At 42.5% G+C, this 14,030-nt stretch overlaps 1 protein-coding gene across 3 annotated transcripts in view; it reads left to right on the top strand.

Annotated features, from left to right (window-relative positions):
- The first annotated feature begins 47 nt into the window (after positions 1–47).
- Hr39 (Nuclear hormone receptor FTZ-F1 beta) overlaps positions 48–14,030 on the top strand; it is a 47,974-nt gene continuing 33,991 nt past the window's right edge. The window contains exon 1 of one of the 3 annotated variants that reach the window (XM_019055868.2): positions 48–385. The gene's annotated coding sequence lies outside the window, so the exon portion shown is untranslated. Of the gene's footprint in view, positions 386–12,139; positions 12,666–14,030 lie in introns of those variants that run through there. The other 2 variants (XM_072297343.1, XM_019055867.2) reach the window with 2 other exon arrangements.

Raw genomic sequence — 14,030 nt, 5'->3', positions numbered from 1 at the left:
GATTATCAACAGTGGCGGTGGCCCCTCTGCCGCACTTTTATCCTCCGTTCCGTTGCTCCCTATGAACATAGTAATAAGATGAATGTATTGCAAGTAATATTAGAACGGTTATGTGAATAACTAAGTGTTCTTAGATTTTGCCTTAGATTTTTCGGTTGTATTCTCTGTAGCGATATTCACTTCAATTAATTTTAACGTTTCAGTGATTCGTGATCACTTGCGGAGCTTTTTTTCCCACTCGCGATCAAACTGTTTAGCTCAGAAGTCGTGACATCAATCTTTTCCCTTGTTGTGTCGGTCATTCACACCGCGCGGCCGTCTCGCTTACGAGCCTTCTATGGTGGGTCTATTGACGAAGATGATCGTTTCTGGATTACCTTCATCGGTAAGCCCCAACAGATTTTTCACTCTAACTTTTTTAATTTTACGTAGCATTTTGCACTTCATATATCGATTTGAATAAGCAGACAGGTGGACTCCACCAGATATTATCTAATCATGATGTAGCTGTTGATACACAGCTTGTGTATGTAAATCTGCAACCCATTCTCCTGTAAAGTTAATGGTAAATCCTCAGTCCAATCTACGTTTTGGAACTACTAAATTGGAATGGAAACTCCTCTCTCTGCACTGCTATCATGTTTTATGAGCTCTAGTTTGAATTTCAGCCTGATAGTACAAATAAAAGTTAGGAAGCACCAGACGGCATGGCATGTTGATAGCGCTGCCGGAGAAGGTAGTATGCATATTATCTGTTTTCGTTTGATGGAAGCTAGCTTAAATTGAAGAGATGCACACGCTCACAGTAACAATATTTTTTATTCATTGGACTTCACATACATTGAAGTTAATTCGTGCAATTCTGAAATATCATCGTCGAACATTAAAATTTGTTTCAAAAGCTAACACTGAGCAGCTCAAGCTGTGCTTTTATGATGATATTAATTTATTTTTTTAGTGAAATTGATAAAATAGGCAATTGGTGGAAAAGGAGGTTTAGCATCTTCACATCGTGAAACCTTGCATGTATATTAGGATGAGCATGCATTTTTTAACATGAGCGGTGATGTTATGGAATTGTGCAACTCATCGAAGAGTGATGGAGCAATGCTTGAGCAAGTTTTCGGTTAAGAGGCCAACAGAACCAAACTTATTTTTGAGGAATAGGTCTTGTAATTTATCTTCAAATACATTCAGTACTTGACATAATTCAAGCATGCAGAATGTCAACCTACTGAGTGCTGACAATCAGCACATCTTTACTAATACTTAAATGCTTTTTCCGCCCTATACCTAAGTATGTATTTAACAACTACTTTTTTGCAGCATTTTGTTTAAATATTAATAAAATACAACGGGTACATTCCCAGATATTTTGCATGATGAAAGACAATCTTCGTCAACCAAAGAGTCTATGCCAAATAAGTTAATGTACTTCTAGACTGCGACAGAAGATTGTCTGACGTTACTTTTTCATGTAAAGTAGATTCAAGAAGCAAGATGGCGGATCTTCTGTGGCAGTCCAAAAGTGCATAAACTTATTTGGCATAGACTCTAACTCCTCGTAACAATTTGAAAGTATTTTAAACTGAAAATAAATATTACCGCGTAATATTTATGTGCAAGAATTACTGGAAAATCTGTTGTGAAAGCCTTTAAAGTTGTCCGAACAGAGACCCAAATTTCAAAAAAAAAATTTGGAGGAGTCCTCATCCCCCCCCCACCCCCCTGAACCCCTTGGTGTTAAGGGGGCCAAGCCCTCATTGGCCAAATAGGTAACCCATCTACGCCTATGAACGGTTCGTAAATAGGTGTTAAGTGAATCAGAATCATAGGTGATCTGCATGTGGGTCTGAAGCATAGCTTGAGCTAAATAATCCTACAAAAATCAATGCATTTTTTGTTTTTGTGCACTTTTGAGGGAAAAATTAGTTACAGCCCATTGGTGTAGTAAGTATTTGGAACGAAATGGGATTAGCCAATGGCTATTTTGAAGGAAAAAAAAGAAAAAAATTTGTCAGGAGGGGATAAGCAGAATAGAATATAATTTTCAGTAATATAAGTATTTACAAGACTTAATTGTACTTTAGTTTTGCCATTTCACCCAGTCAACCATCTACAGGTAATTAGAGTTGTGACATCACAGATTTCCTGTCGCATCTCATTTTGTCGAAAGACGAATCCTCGTTGTTCTTGTTCCAAATTCCGTGCGATTCATCAGGGTTGTTCCTTTTAAATTTTGCACTTGAATGTCAAACTTAATTTTCTCAAAGGAAAAAAAAGCAACAAAAATTCAAACAAAAGACGACTCCTTTAAGTAGGTTACCTACAAGAAACTCTATTCATCATGCTGAGACAGCTAATTTTTTGCGATTTTAAGAGCCGGCGACGTTGTAATACATTTAAAGAATGCATTTTTTGGAAAATCGACAATTTCGAGTCAAAAATCAGTCATGGTTTAGTTCATTGGCACAATAGGCAATTTTGGAAGTAAGTCTAGGTGTGAGAGAAAAATGGAAGCCGCAGTTAGTGTCACATGCGACGTATCGACGCAATAAAACGTTACGTATCGTAAACGACTTTCATCACAACGCCTGGATGCAACTAATCGGGCTCCATGGTTGTCCGTGTTGCATACGCGCGGAAGTGAAGGAGTTGTGAGTTGTGACTCTTCAGACACGAACCGCGTCACCGCAGTGGCGCCTAGAGGAGCGAGGCAATGAAAGGGAAGTCGGATAAAATGTGGAAACATCGAAACCTAATATCGATGCTTATACGGAACGTAAAATTTTTAGAATTTGTTTCATTGATTTTTTCGAAAAATTTCCTCCAAGTAGCACCCTGTACTATTTTATACTACTATTATAGTTTCGTACTGCGGAGACTGCTACGGTATCGTTCGGTGTGTGATTTGACTAAAGTAGATAAAGGCTTTTTCTACGAGCGGGAGGTTTGAATAAACGCATGGATAATCTTCAATATCTTCGTAAGGGGTTACTTTCAATAATTTCCATCGCAAAAATCGTGTTCTACGTGAAATTTTGTTGATATAATGTAAATCACAATGTTTGAATTTGAACCTGATCCAGTGGTTCATTTCACCCGAAATCAGTGGTCGATGGCTTAAAGATTTTTCATGTTTACCTACCTGGAGACTTCAACGCTGAGTTAGGAGAACAAACAACTAAACACGTTTCACTGTTAGATCCATATTTAATGCTGTTCATGTTTTACTCATTTTAAATAGCTTCATAATTACTTCTAAATCTGCATATTTGACAGAGATTAAAAAGAAGGAGAAAATTGTGAATGACAGGTCATCAGTAATCACTAGGCGAAATCGATCTTTGGCCTCAGAAGTCAAAAGGAACTTTTGCACTATCTCATCGGTGTTCCACGTGAAATTTTGATTCGAAAAAACTTACATCATATTCCTTGAATGGACCGCGTTATGTTAAGCAAAAAGGAACCAAACCACGTCAGCTATTGCCGAATTTAATTGGGTCAGTTTACTTTTTTTACATGAATACGGTCGTGCAGATTTTTGTGCAAACAGTGTAAATATTTCCTGTATAATACGAAGCAAATTCCTTTAAATTTTCGAAGCAAAATGCACAAACTTTCTCTTGTAAAACCTAAAATTGATCGGTTAAATTTGGCAACAGCTGATGTGGCTTGGTTCCTTTCTGCTGGACGCGGTCCGAATGGAGATGTTGCATGTGTGAGGAATTTGGGATTTCACTGTTGATTCTTTTTTAAAAGTTCGCAAGAAACACGATGGTGCCACTGGTTTTCTCTGAAATCATCTCCCAAGCTCAAAAAAAGCTCTCAAGTTACGGCCAAAATGGAGGGGATATCCCACGCCATCCTGAGAGTCCACCTCTACATCAAAACAAGCTCTCCATGCAAAGATAGGGAGCAAATACATTGACAGGGCTGCCACTTTATTTGGGGACTCCACAACTGAAAACACGGCATCACTGCTAATGTATTTGCTCCCTATCTTTGCATGGAGAGTTCTTCTTGGTGTAGAGGTGGACTCTCATAGCGTGGGATATCCCCTGCATTTTGGCCAACCTCAGAGCTTTTTTTGAGCTTGGGAGTTGATTGCAGGAAAAACCAGTGGCACCATCGTGTTTCTCGCGAACTTTTACGTAAGAATAAACAGTCAAATCGCAAATTCCTCACACATGCAACATCTCCATTCGCTCTTTGTTAGGAGGGCCATTGCCGCACGGAGATTGCTGTCTTGCCTATCCGAGCAATTGAAGGCGAAATGTCCACCTCTTGGGACCACGCTCCCTTGGAATTTGCAGCGCGAGAACGACACCGTTGGTTACCCCTGAAGTTGTGGTTGCGTGGAGCGGTCGGTTATTATCGCCCTTCGGTGGGCAGAGTTGCATTCCTCGCTGTTGCTCAACATCCGATGCCTCCGGGCGCCTGTTTGGCTCGGCTCGGCAGTGGCTGCGCCTGCGCGGCGTGGCATCGGAGTCGGCGCGGCGCGGAGTGGAGCGGCCATGTCCGCAGGGCGCATGCGCAAGCCCAACGTTGTCGGCGTTCGGATTGGCTCGCTCGCAACTCCGGCGCTTCTCAGTCCGCGCATGCTAATTAATGTACCCGTCTCTCGGTACGCAAAATCTCGCGTCGAAATTTTCCATCACATCATTCTTTCTCAAGTGGAGAGTAGAGTACCTAAGTGGGAAAAGTACGGACTTGTCAAAATGTCAGCTCTTAGGACCCTTAAGGGTAGCTAAACTTCCAAGACGATAAACATTTGATAAATTCCGCTACCAATATTCAGATTCCGATATCAAACCAAGATGGCCTAGATTGTACATAAAGGAGCACCCTTCCGCAAAAATGAGTAAACTTTTGCTCAAATGTATCAAGGTGGACATGCATACGTTAACGTACAGTTCGGGCCACTTCTTAGTGTTTTTTTTTTTCTTTTTTTCTTGTGCTTAAACTAAGTTAAGTTCTTGCGTAACAATCGTCATAATAAGTAATTCTGGATGTGGTCAGATCGGATAGAGCGCGTGGAGCCGATCCACGGAATTCATATTTTCTCGTGAACCCGAGCCTCGTTTTCGGGGCTCACCAAACAGATAATTGGTGCTCATCGTTGGGATTCAACTCGTACATCGTAGAGTACCTGTATAGGGAGAGTAGCGACAGATCTGAAACTCCGAAAGTCCATCAGGCCTTCACCGATGCCTCCGCGAATAAAGTTAGGGCCCAAAAGGGCAGCCAACCTATGAATTTCGAATGTCCAGAGCGATTTACAAATACAATTGTTACGAACCGTCGTTTAGAAAGCATGTATTTGGCTTACTTTTTGCATAAATTTACTAATTTTTGCGAAAGAACGCTCATTTATGTACATTCTTAGCCATCTTGGTTAGAATTGAAATCTGTAGGCTGGCAGTGAAATTTTGTGTGTTAGAAGTTGCTCAGAAGGGTGGCTGCACTTTTGGGCCCTAAGCCCTCCATGAACCGATCTGTCGCTACTCTCCCTATACAGGTACTCTAGTACATCGTGAAAAGGCGAATTTCCGCGATTGGGTTTGGTCGACTTTCTCAACCAGATCACTAGGGTTGCAAAACAAAGGAGAAAACCGCTCTGCTTAAGTCAAGAACTAAATTCAGTTGCTTGATGAATTTTGACCATCGTTTGCATTCATCCAATTGCATGTTGTAACGAAGGTTTGCAGTGAGTCAAAACGTTAAGCACATCCACCCGCGGAAATTCGCCTAAATACTGAGCCCGTATCACACGATCACAGTAGAGCTCTCAAAGTAGCATCACTTGGGGTCACGTGACCCCAAGTGATGCTACTTTGAGCTCTTCTTTGATCGTGCGACACAGGCTCTAGGGGTTTGGCGAATCTGGCGGGAAGCTCAATTATGATTGGTCCAAATTGTTGGATGGGTCGCCCCACTGATGGATGACACCGATGTCAACACTTTAATCGAATCGGATCAACGCGAAAATTCGCTTTAGGGTTGACCAGAGACGTTGGCCTCTTGGCGCTCTGGCCTGAGTGGAAACTTCTACTTCCGGGGATTCAACTCTTCCTTGTTGACAATTACTAGGGAGCAACCGTCAACACCCTTACCTCGGCTGTTAACCTACCTAGTAGGTGGATGATGTGCTTCGGGTGATGTCAACAATTGAATGCTGAAGCCCCGAAAGTACAAGCTCCCACCATTGCCAAGATACTAATGGAGGGGTCTCTCATTGTCTCTGGGGTTGACAAATACGGGGGTGTAAGTGTAGATGGGAATCGGGAGATGGTGGACGGAGATGGTAGCGACGGAATAATAAATGCGTGGCGCGGGGCTGAGACGTTGGGGCCGGGGCCGCGGTCGGCGGCCAGACTGTGCGAAAAAACCCAGATAAATCACATTGCGTTAAACGGGGGCCTGTGCTGAATTTCCAGCGCAATCTGGCAACAATGCCGGTGATCAGCTCGAGGTCACAGCAGCAGCAGCGGCGGCAGCAGCCAGGCTCGACCGGTAACTTGCGGAGCGGCGAATGGAATTACGGCACTGAAGGTGGAGCTTTGACTCTGCGACAAATGAGACGCCGGTTGCCAGATCGGCCCCGGATCTCCGGATGGTTCGCCAGTTGGTTCGCCGTTCGCCGCGGTGACCGGGGCAGCCCAGAGGCCGACCGGGTCCTCGACCGCCGCCGCCGCTGCAGATCCGTCCGTCCGCGCGGCCCCGACGTCCGCCACGTCGGTCGCGTCGCAACGCTCTCCGCGCCGCGCGCCGCGAGGCCGCCACCGGCGAGTGCATCCTGCAGGATCTCGTCCCGACTCTAGTACCTTTTGCAGGGATGCGGGAACCGATCCTCGGCGTTGCGCTGGAGTAGAGCACTGCCATGTTACGTATAGATGAGAGTACCTTTGTAGGGAGAGCTCGTTGTCGGTAATTTTGAGGTTAGGTCATGGAGTTTGCAGGACCCAAAAAGCCAGCCAATCGATGAATTCAAAGGATCCTGTTGCAACCTGTCGTTTGTAGAGCACGTATTTGACTTAGCTTTTGCGTAAATTTACTCATCTCTGCGGAAGGACGCTCATTTATGAACATTTTTGGCCACATTGGAAAAAAAAACACTTTGGATCTAGAGTCCAGACTCTTGTAAACATTGACAAGAAAAAGAACTCTTGATTCAATCAGAATTTTGCTTAAATCTAAAGGAAATCCGCTCAAATTAAGAGGCTTGGTTCTTGATTTAAGCTTAAATCTGATTGAATCAAGAGTATTTTTAGTGTATTTTCCGAAGGAAATACACTACTGCGTTTTTCTTGTCGATGTTTTTAAGAGTATGGACTCTAGATCCAATGTGTTTTTTTTTTTCCAGTGCATATTGGTTTGATACTGGAATCTGAAGATCGGCAGTGACGTGTTTTTTGTGAGAAGGATGGCTGTCCTTTTGGCCCCAAGAGCTCCATATTTCGACTTGTCCGTGCTGATCTTCAAGAGTAGAGCACTGCCGTGTTATCCGGCGGGTGTGGATCGAGGATTCGATCAAAAAATTAAAACGTGAATCGATTGAATCACGTCGATCGGTTCACGTTCTTATGCATCAATCGACTCGTTGTCGATCGCTGCTCGTTCCTACTCTTCGATCAAATCGTTGTCGGTCGGATCACGTCGATCGATTTGTCGATCGAATCCATACTCACCATGTTATGTTACCCATTACAGCGGTATTCGGAAAAATGAATTTGAAATTTTGCAGGAATGTCAAGCACCTTAACTAGGTATGATTATTTTCTGCGCTTGGGATCTCGGCGTTTTTTCTACTCTGCGTTAAAGTCTCCATGTTAGCACCAACATTGTTCCATGTTTCACTCAATAACATGGTCATTTCAGAGCAGAGATGTTAGTAAAACTCGTATCTTGAGACAAACGACAAACTGTGACTATATACTTGGCCTCGGTGAATCGGCGTTTTTTCTACTCTGCGTTAAAGTCTCCATATTTGCGCCAACAGGGTTCCATGTTTCACTCAATAACATGGTCATTTCAGAGCAGGGATGTTAGTAAAACTCGTATTTTGAGACAAACGACGAACTATGACTATTTACTTGGCCTCGGTGAATCGGCGTTCTTCCTACTCCGCGTTAAAGTCTCCATGTTTGCACCAACATGGTTCCGTGTTTCACTCAATAACATGGTCATTTCAGAGCAGGGATGTTAGTAAGTAAAACTCGTTTTTGAGACAAACGAGATACTAAGACTATTTACTGGGCCTCGGTAAATCGGCGTTTTTTCTACTCTGCGTTGAAGTCTCCATATTGGAAAAATGACTGAGGGTTGCATCAAAGGATCCATGGTTGTTTCCTGAACTAGCTCTTTTCCTAAAGAAGACCCATATAGTTGACATCGTAATTGAGGGAATGTTTTGAATGGAAGCTTTTTTCCTCTGCATGTAGCAGTCAAAGACTTCAAACGCGCGATAATAACTGGAGTGGCACAAATCGTAGTTATTCTCTCACGAAAAAACGTAACTAAATTTAAATGTTGCCTTTCCCTCGCAAATTGTAATTTCACCAGGAGAATGTTTGACATTTCTGAATAAAAATTCCTCAGATACATCCTTGTAAAAACTTTAATTGCTTGGCTCAATTTGGCAACCTTGGAATGGAGTTACGTTCCTTCGTCCGGGAATCGACGAAATGACGAATGAATGATAGTAGACGAGGTACGATTTGAAGTATTCTGATGTCTCTCGACCAAAATTTCACGTAGAACATGATTCGCGCAACGCAAATTTCTGACATCAACTCTTAACTGAGACAATAACGTTCTTCCTGTACATTTTTTTGCGGGAAAACGGAATTTTCCGCTGCCTAGAAAAACAATCGTCCATTTTTTCTTAAATCAAAGTACACAATTCGATATTTTCAAATGTGAAAGCCAAAATATACGCTGTATTACTCATACGAGAATACCAGCTGCCCGACGTTTTGAAGTTTCGCAGTATCGAACCATTATTTCTGGCTCATCCATAAAGGCGTGTGTCAATGGCCATAGTGTGAAACCGTTTGCGCCGTTGCAGACTTCCTGCCATACTTCATTCTTTCTTTGGAAAACTTGTTAACGTAATTTCTTGAAAACTGCCGGGATTTCTATTCTGTTTAACCAAAATATATTCTATTTAATTTTCCATGAAGTTGGCTTTTTTCTCTGCGAAAAATGTAATAGGAGTGAAATTTAGAAACACCGCAATGGCCAATGGTACTAATGGAACACACACCAATGGCACATATGCTGTCTCTGAAATAAGCTTGAAATATTTGTTCCTCACTGCAACATGGAATCGAATTTGCATGAGGTAGATTCATCGGTTAATCATCCAGTTAAAACCACTTTTCGGTCGAAAAATGAAGTTGACCTCTGTGCGCTCTGTACTCGAATAATACCAAAAAAATATTCCGCACACGAATACACCGGTATCATAAGTGTTAAAATACGATTTCAAATTATTCAATTATTATTGTTATACACGAGACGAAATAGATCCAAATCAACTCTCCTTCTTATTCCGAAAAGAACTTTTCCTGAGAAGGGAAATCTCCACTCGGTCGAAATGTATCGCAAATCTGGGCTCTGCAAAACTACCGTTCATTCTCAGAAAGGCTTAAAAAAAAGAAGCTGGTTTGATACCATCGAGGCCAGCCTCTATTTTCACGAAACAACGTCTCACTCCTTATAAAGAGAGTCGTCAGTCGGCATTTTCCTTTTTTCCTTTTTTCGATCAACAACCTTTTTAAAATTTGCATAATGCGCTCAAATCTGGGATGGGCTCTTTGTCGCACTTAGAAGTAGAATACATGCGAAAAATTATGTTACACATCGAGCGAATTTTTGCTGACGAATATGATTAGATTTTTTTTTTAAAATCATATTCGAAGTCGTGCATTTTTCCTCGTCGATTCAGTTTTTTCTTAAAACTGATCGGTCGAAAAATGCACGGAGTGCAGATGTCTCTCGTCTTTTACCAATTCGTAAACCGTATCATTCTATCGCGAAAAGAGCCTGTCAGAAAAGTGCCCCTCCATTGGAAACGCGAGAATTTCCTTCAGTTTTACTCCCGAATAAAACCTAACGATGTAGCAATTCCCAGTGTAAGCTTTAGCTTGAGTCAAAGCTCGTTTTGACAATATACTTTTTCAAAGATAATATTTTTCGTGAATCAATCTTTTTTTCCTTGTTTTGGGGCATAAGTTCATAAGGTAATGTTACTCGGAAATGAAGAAGAAGACTGTTTTTAGCACTACGACCTGATTTAGCAATCAGACGTGATACAGCGTTGCAAGATTTATACAGAATATCACGGACCTCTCATGTATGGGTTTCTTCTCGGTTATTTTAGGTTGGATAATGTTTGGGACCAGGGCCGGATTAAGGGGGCTGCCACATGGGCCGCGGCCCATGACGGCAAATTTCACAATTTTTTTAAATGTACCTAGGTATTAAAGAAATCGGATTCAGAAAAAAAAATTATCATTAAGAAAAGGGGCAAAATGTCTCTTTCCTGAGAGTATAGTAATTTCTAATTTTGTCGTTTTTCGGTGATAAAAGAGACAGCATCTTCAATTAGTCGAGTTCGGAGAGGAATTTAACACGCAATTTGGCCTGGAGCTCAGCGCAGAGAGGAATGATGACGAGGACTTGAGATGAGAAGGACAAGCCCTCGGCACTGCGGTTGACATGTAACACATATTAGCGCCTACAAGACTGCATGAATACCTCACCCATTGCGTCAAACACAGTGCGCCGGTCAGGAGCCGTTGGCGTGAAACGCGTAGCGCCTACAAGACTGCAGGAATACTTCACACATTGCGCCAAACACAGTGCGATCAGCCCGCCGCAGCGGCGGAAGTTAAAAGGTGTCGCACAGGTGTAGAAACGAATCTTGCAAAGCCTATTTGAAACCTCTCGCTTCCCTCAAACAACTTCAAAAATTGAGTTATTGCCGTTCTGTTTCAGCATTATGAAAAATGTGTGAAAAGAATCAAAGGAGGGAAGTGATTTAATCACGATTGAAACAGAAATCTCCCTACACGCATGCTCTTACCTGAACATTCCCCCTGTGCTGCAGGCCAATTATTGAAATTAATAGACCAAGCTATAGACAAAGAAGACAAAAGGGATGTGGAGGGATCCTCTTGGTGGAAGCGAGTGGTTGCAATAGGCAAAGAAGGTAGGTAATAGACTAACTGACGGCAACCCACGAGAAACCCTACACTTAGTCCATCATTTTCTCCCTCAGTCTCTACAGGAACCCTACATTGCAACCAGTAGGATCGCTCCATACTCTGTATGTCTTCTCTGCGGACCGATTATTGATATTGATAGACAGAGCTGTAGACAAAGAAGACCTAGGAAGTATGGACAGATACTATTGGTTGAAATGGGTGATTCCTAGAGACTAAGGGAGAAACTGATGGACTAACTACAGGGTCTCACGTGTGATGCCTTTACTTCGTTAGTTTATTACCTACCTCCTTTGTCCATTGCAACCACCCGCTTCCACCAATAGAATCCCTCCATATCCCTTTTGCCTTCTTTGTCTAATCTTTGTCTGTCATTTTCAATAATCAGCCCGATGATGGGCGGATGGATGGAGCCAAGAGGAATGTTCTCATTTTTTACCTGAAGATAATAGTTGCCAGAATATTCATTTCATGAGGAAAAGGTAACAGAAGCTATCAGAGGTAGGATCAACGAAAGATACGACCTGCGCTACATGATCGCGATGTCGAACAACCGCTACACCGCATTGTCAGCCCCGGAGCTCAGAGAGGAAGAACGATCCACTGGTGAATAAACGAATGCACATTTCCACGCCACAGCCAACAAGCTTTATTCTAACGTAAGATCGTTGCAAAGTTGGGTCGTGCGCAGCGTGAAGCAGCATCTGCGCCGTGTCGGAGCCGCGTCCTCATTGGCCGATACCGGTCCATACTCTCCAACGTCACAACGATTCCTCCAGACGTCGGATCCTCTCTCTTCCTCCGAGTGGGAATTCTCGCAAAATCACCATCGGAGATGGTAAATCGGCCAGCAGAACGCAGAACGCGCTGAACGGTCGAGGAATGGTGGTCCTCATCGCGGCTGGTCGGTGCGCACCATTCTCCGGTTTATTTTTTCCGGTTGCCGTTTTAACTTTCGAATTTTTTGTCTCAAATCAGTCGCGTGCTTCACCTTCTTGCGGGGGCCCGCTGTTCCCTCGCCTGTGACTCTTGCAGAATAATGTTCCGTTAACTCCTGTCGAAACTTGTTAATCCCCTGTATCGCCGTTCGTTGGTTTTTTTTTCACGTGGTCCAACGACGTCAATGTGTTCAGATCGTTCTTTTGCGAGTTTATTCGAGGGTGTTTAATTTCATCGTTGTTTCGTAATCGTGCGTTCTCCTGTTCAATACAGTGGTCTAAATGTGTTCATTTTAGTATCTTCTGTGTGTCATTAATATTTTTCGTTTCATTTTTGTGTTGCGCCCGAATTTTTGCACTTACAATTTCTCGTGCATGTAGAGTTGTTTTTTCGCGTGCAAGTTCCCGTCGCTTTTCCAATCGCCACTACCACCCCTCCTCTCCTGAAGTTTCGTCACGTGTATCTGGCGCCTGGATTTCCTCACAGTTAAATCAGGTACTAGATCTGTACTATGTTTTTTTTGTTTGCGTTGGTGGGTGCGACAACATAATGGCACTAATCCTAAATTTTTTTGTTTTTTATTCCTCCGTTTTGACGCTGCCGTGGTCTGTCGAAGTCACGTACTTACCGCTCCGTATTTTCAAGGTTTTCTTTGTCCTCAACCTTCTCCCTCTGATCTGGCCGATCATTTCTCCTGATTCTCGGCCTCCTTTTTTTATTTTTAGAAGACCGTTCCTATCACGGAGAATTTTTTTTCGCCCGTCATGGTGCCGCTGTACGATTTGGTAAACACGTTCATATATTTGCGACGTTGTCGCTTTTCTATCGTTTTTTTGTTTACACTGAAAATAACCTGGAAGATATCAGCACCCTCAGGGGATTTTGTTTCTTTCTTCCCTTTACCCTCCCCCCCCCCCCCCCCGAATCTCAGTAAGCTTAGTTTTTGCTAACGTCCTGTCAAACTTTCGGTCAGCTTTTGTGCAATGGTAAGTCCAATCGTGGAAGGGAAAAACTCTTTTTCTTCCGCACATGCAATCGGATGGCACAATATATCGATGGCCAAAGAGCAAAATCACGTATCTCCATCGCGGTGTTTTAAAATTTCGCTTCTATTTTATTTTATTTTTTTTCGGAGAAAAACAAGCCAACTTACAGCTTTAAATGTATACAGAATATTCAGCTAACAGCGAAAACAATCTAGGAAGTTTTGAAGAAATTGTGTTGACCAGTTTTTTAAAGAAAACATGACGAATGACAGGAAATTTGCAACGACGCACACGAGGGCACGTGGTTTCGCATTTTAGTCATTGACATGGATCCTGCTACGGGTCAAAAATGAGTACATACGTCAGCTTAAACTTAGACCTACTATATAAAACTGAATTCAGATAAAACTGCCCTGGCGAAAGAGGTGGAATTGAATCCAAGAGTGAAGGATTCGAGTATCAGCATGGTCTCAGTGAAATGATTCAAAAGAGATATTAAGCTGGAAACCTAAATTACGTAATGAGAAAATCTAGGGCGGTCCTTCGCTGCATTAAGGACAGTGGCGATTCTTGAAAGTTGACAACACTGTTTTACCTCTATTTAAATGTATGTATAACAATCGATCCTTTTACCCCAAATAAATTTTCAAAATGTATTTAAATGGAGCAAAAACAGTACTGCCAATTTTCAAAATCGCGTCTGACTGAGGAGGAACGTCGCATGAACTTTCGAGGGTTGCCAGATTTCTCCCCGATAAGATAGTCAGATCTCAGATACTCAGATCTTGTTTCCTTTGAAATTTTCAGGTGTACTCGGTTCAAGTGCGATTCTAATTCTCTAAAAACTACGAAGGAAAAAATTATCCAGTTTTTC

This window comes from Bemisia tabaci, chromosome 2 (assembly GCF_918797505.1).
Source record: "Bemisia tabaci chromosome 2, PGI_BMITA_v3".
In the NCBI taxonomy this organism is placed as follows: domain Eukaryota; kingdom Metazoa; phylum Arthropoda; class Insecta; order Hemiptera; family Aleyrodidae; genus Bemisia; species Bemisia tabaci.
Note: the sequence above shows the minus strand (reverse complement) of the source record. Positions and strands in the feature narration are given on the sequence as shown.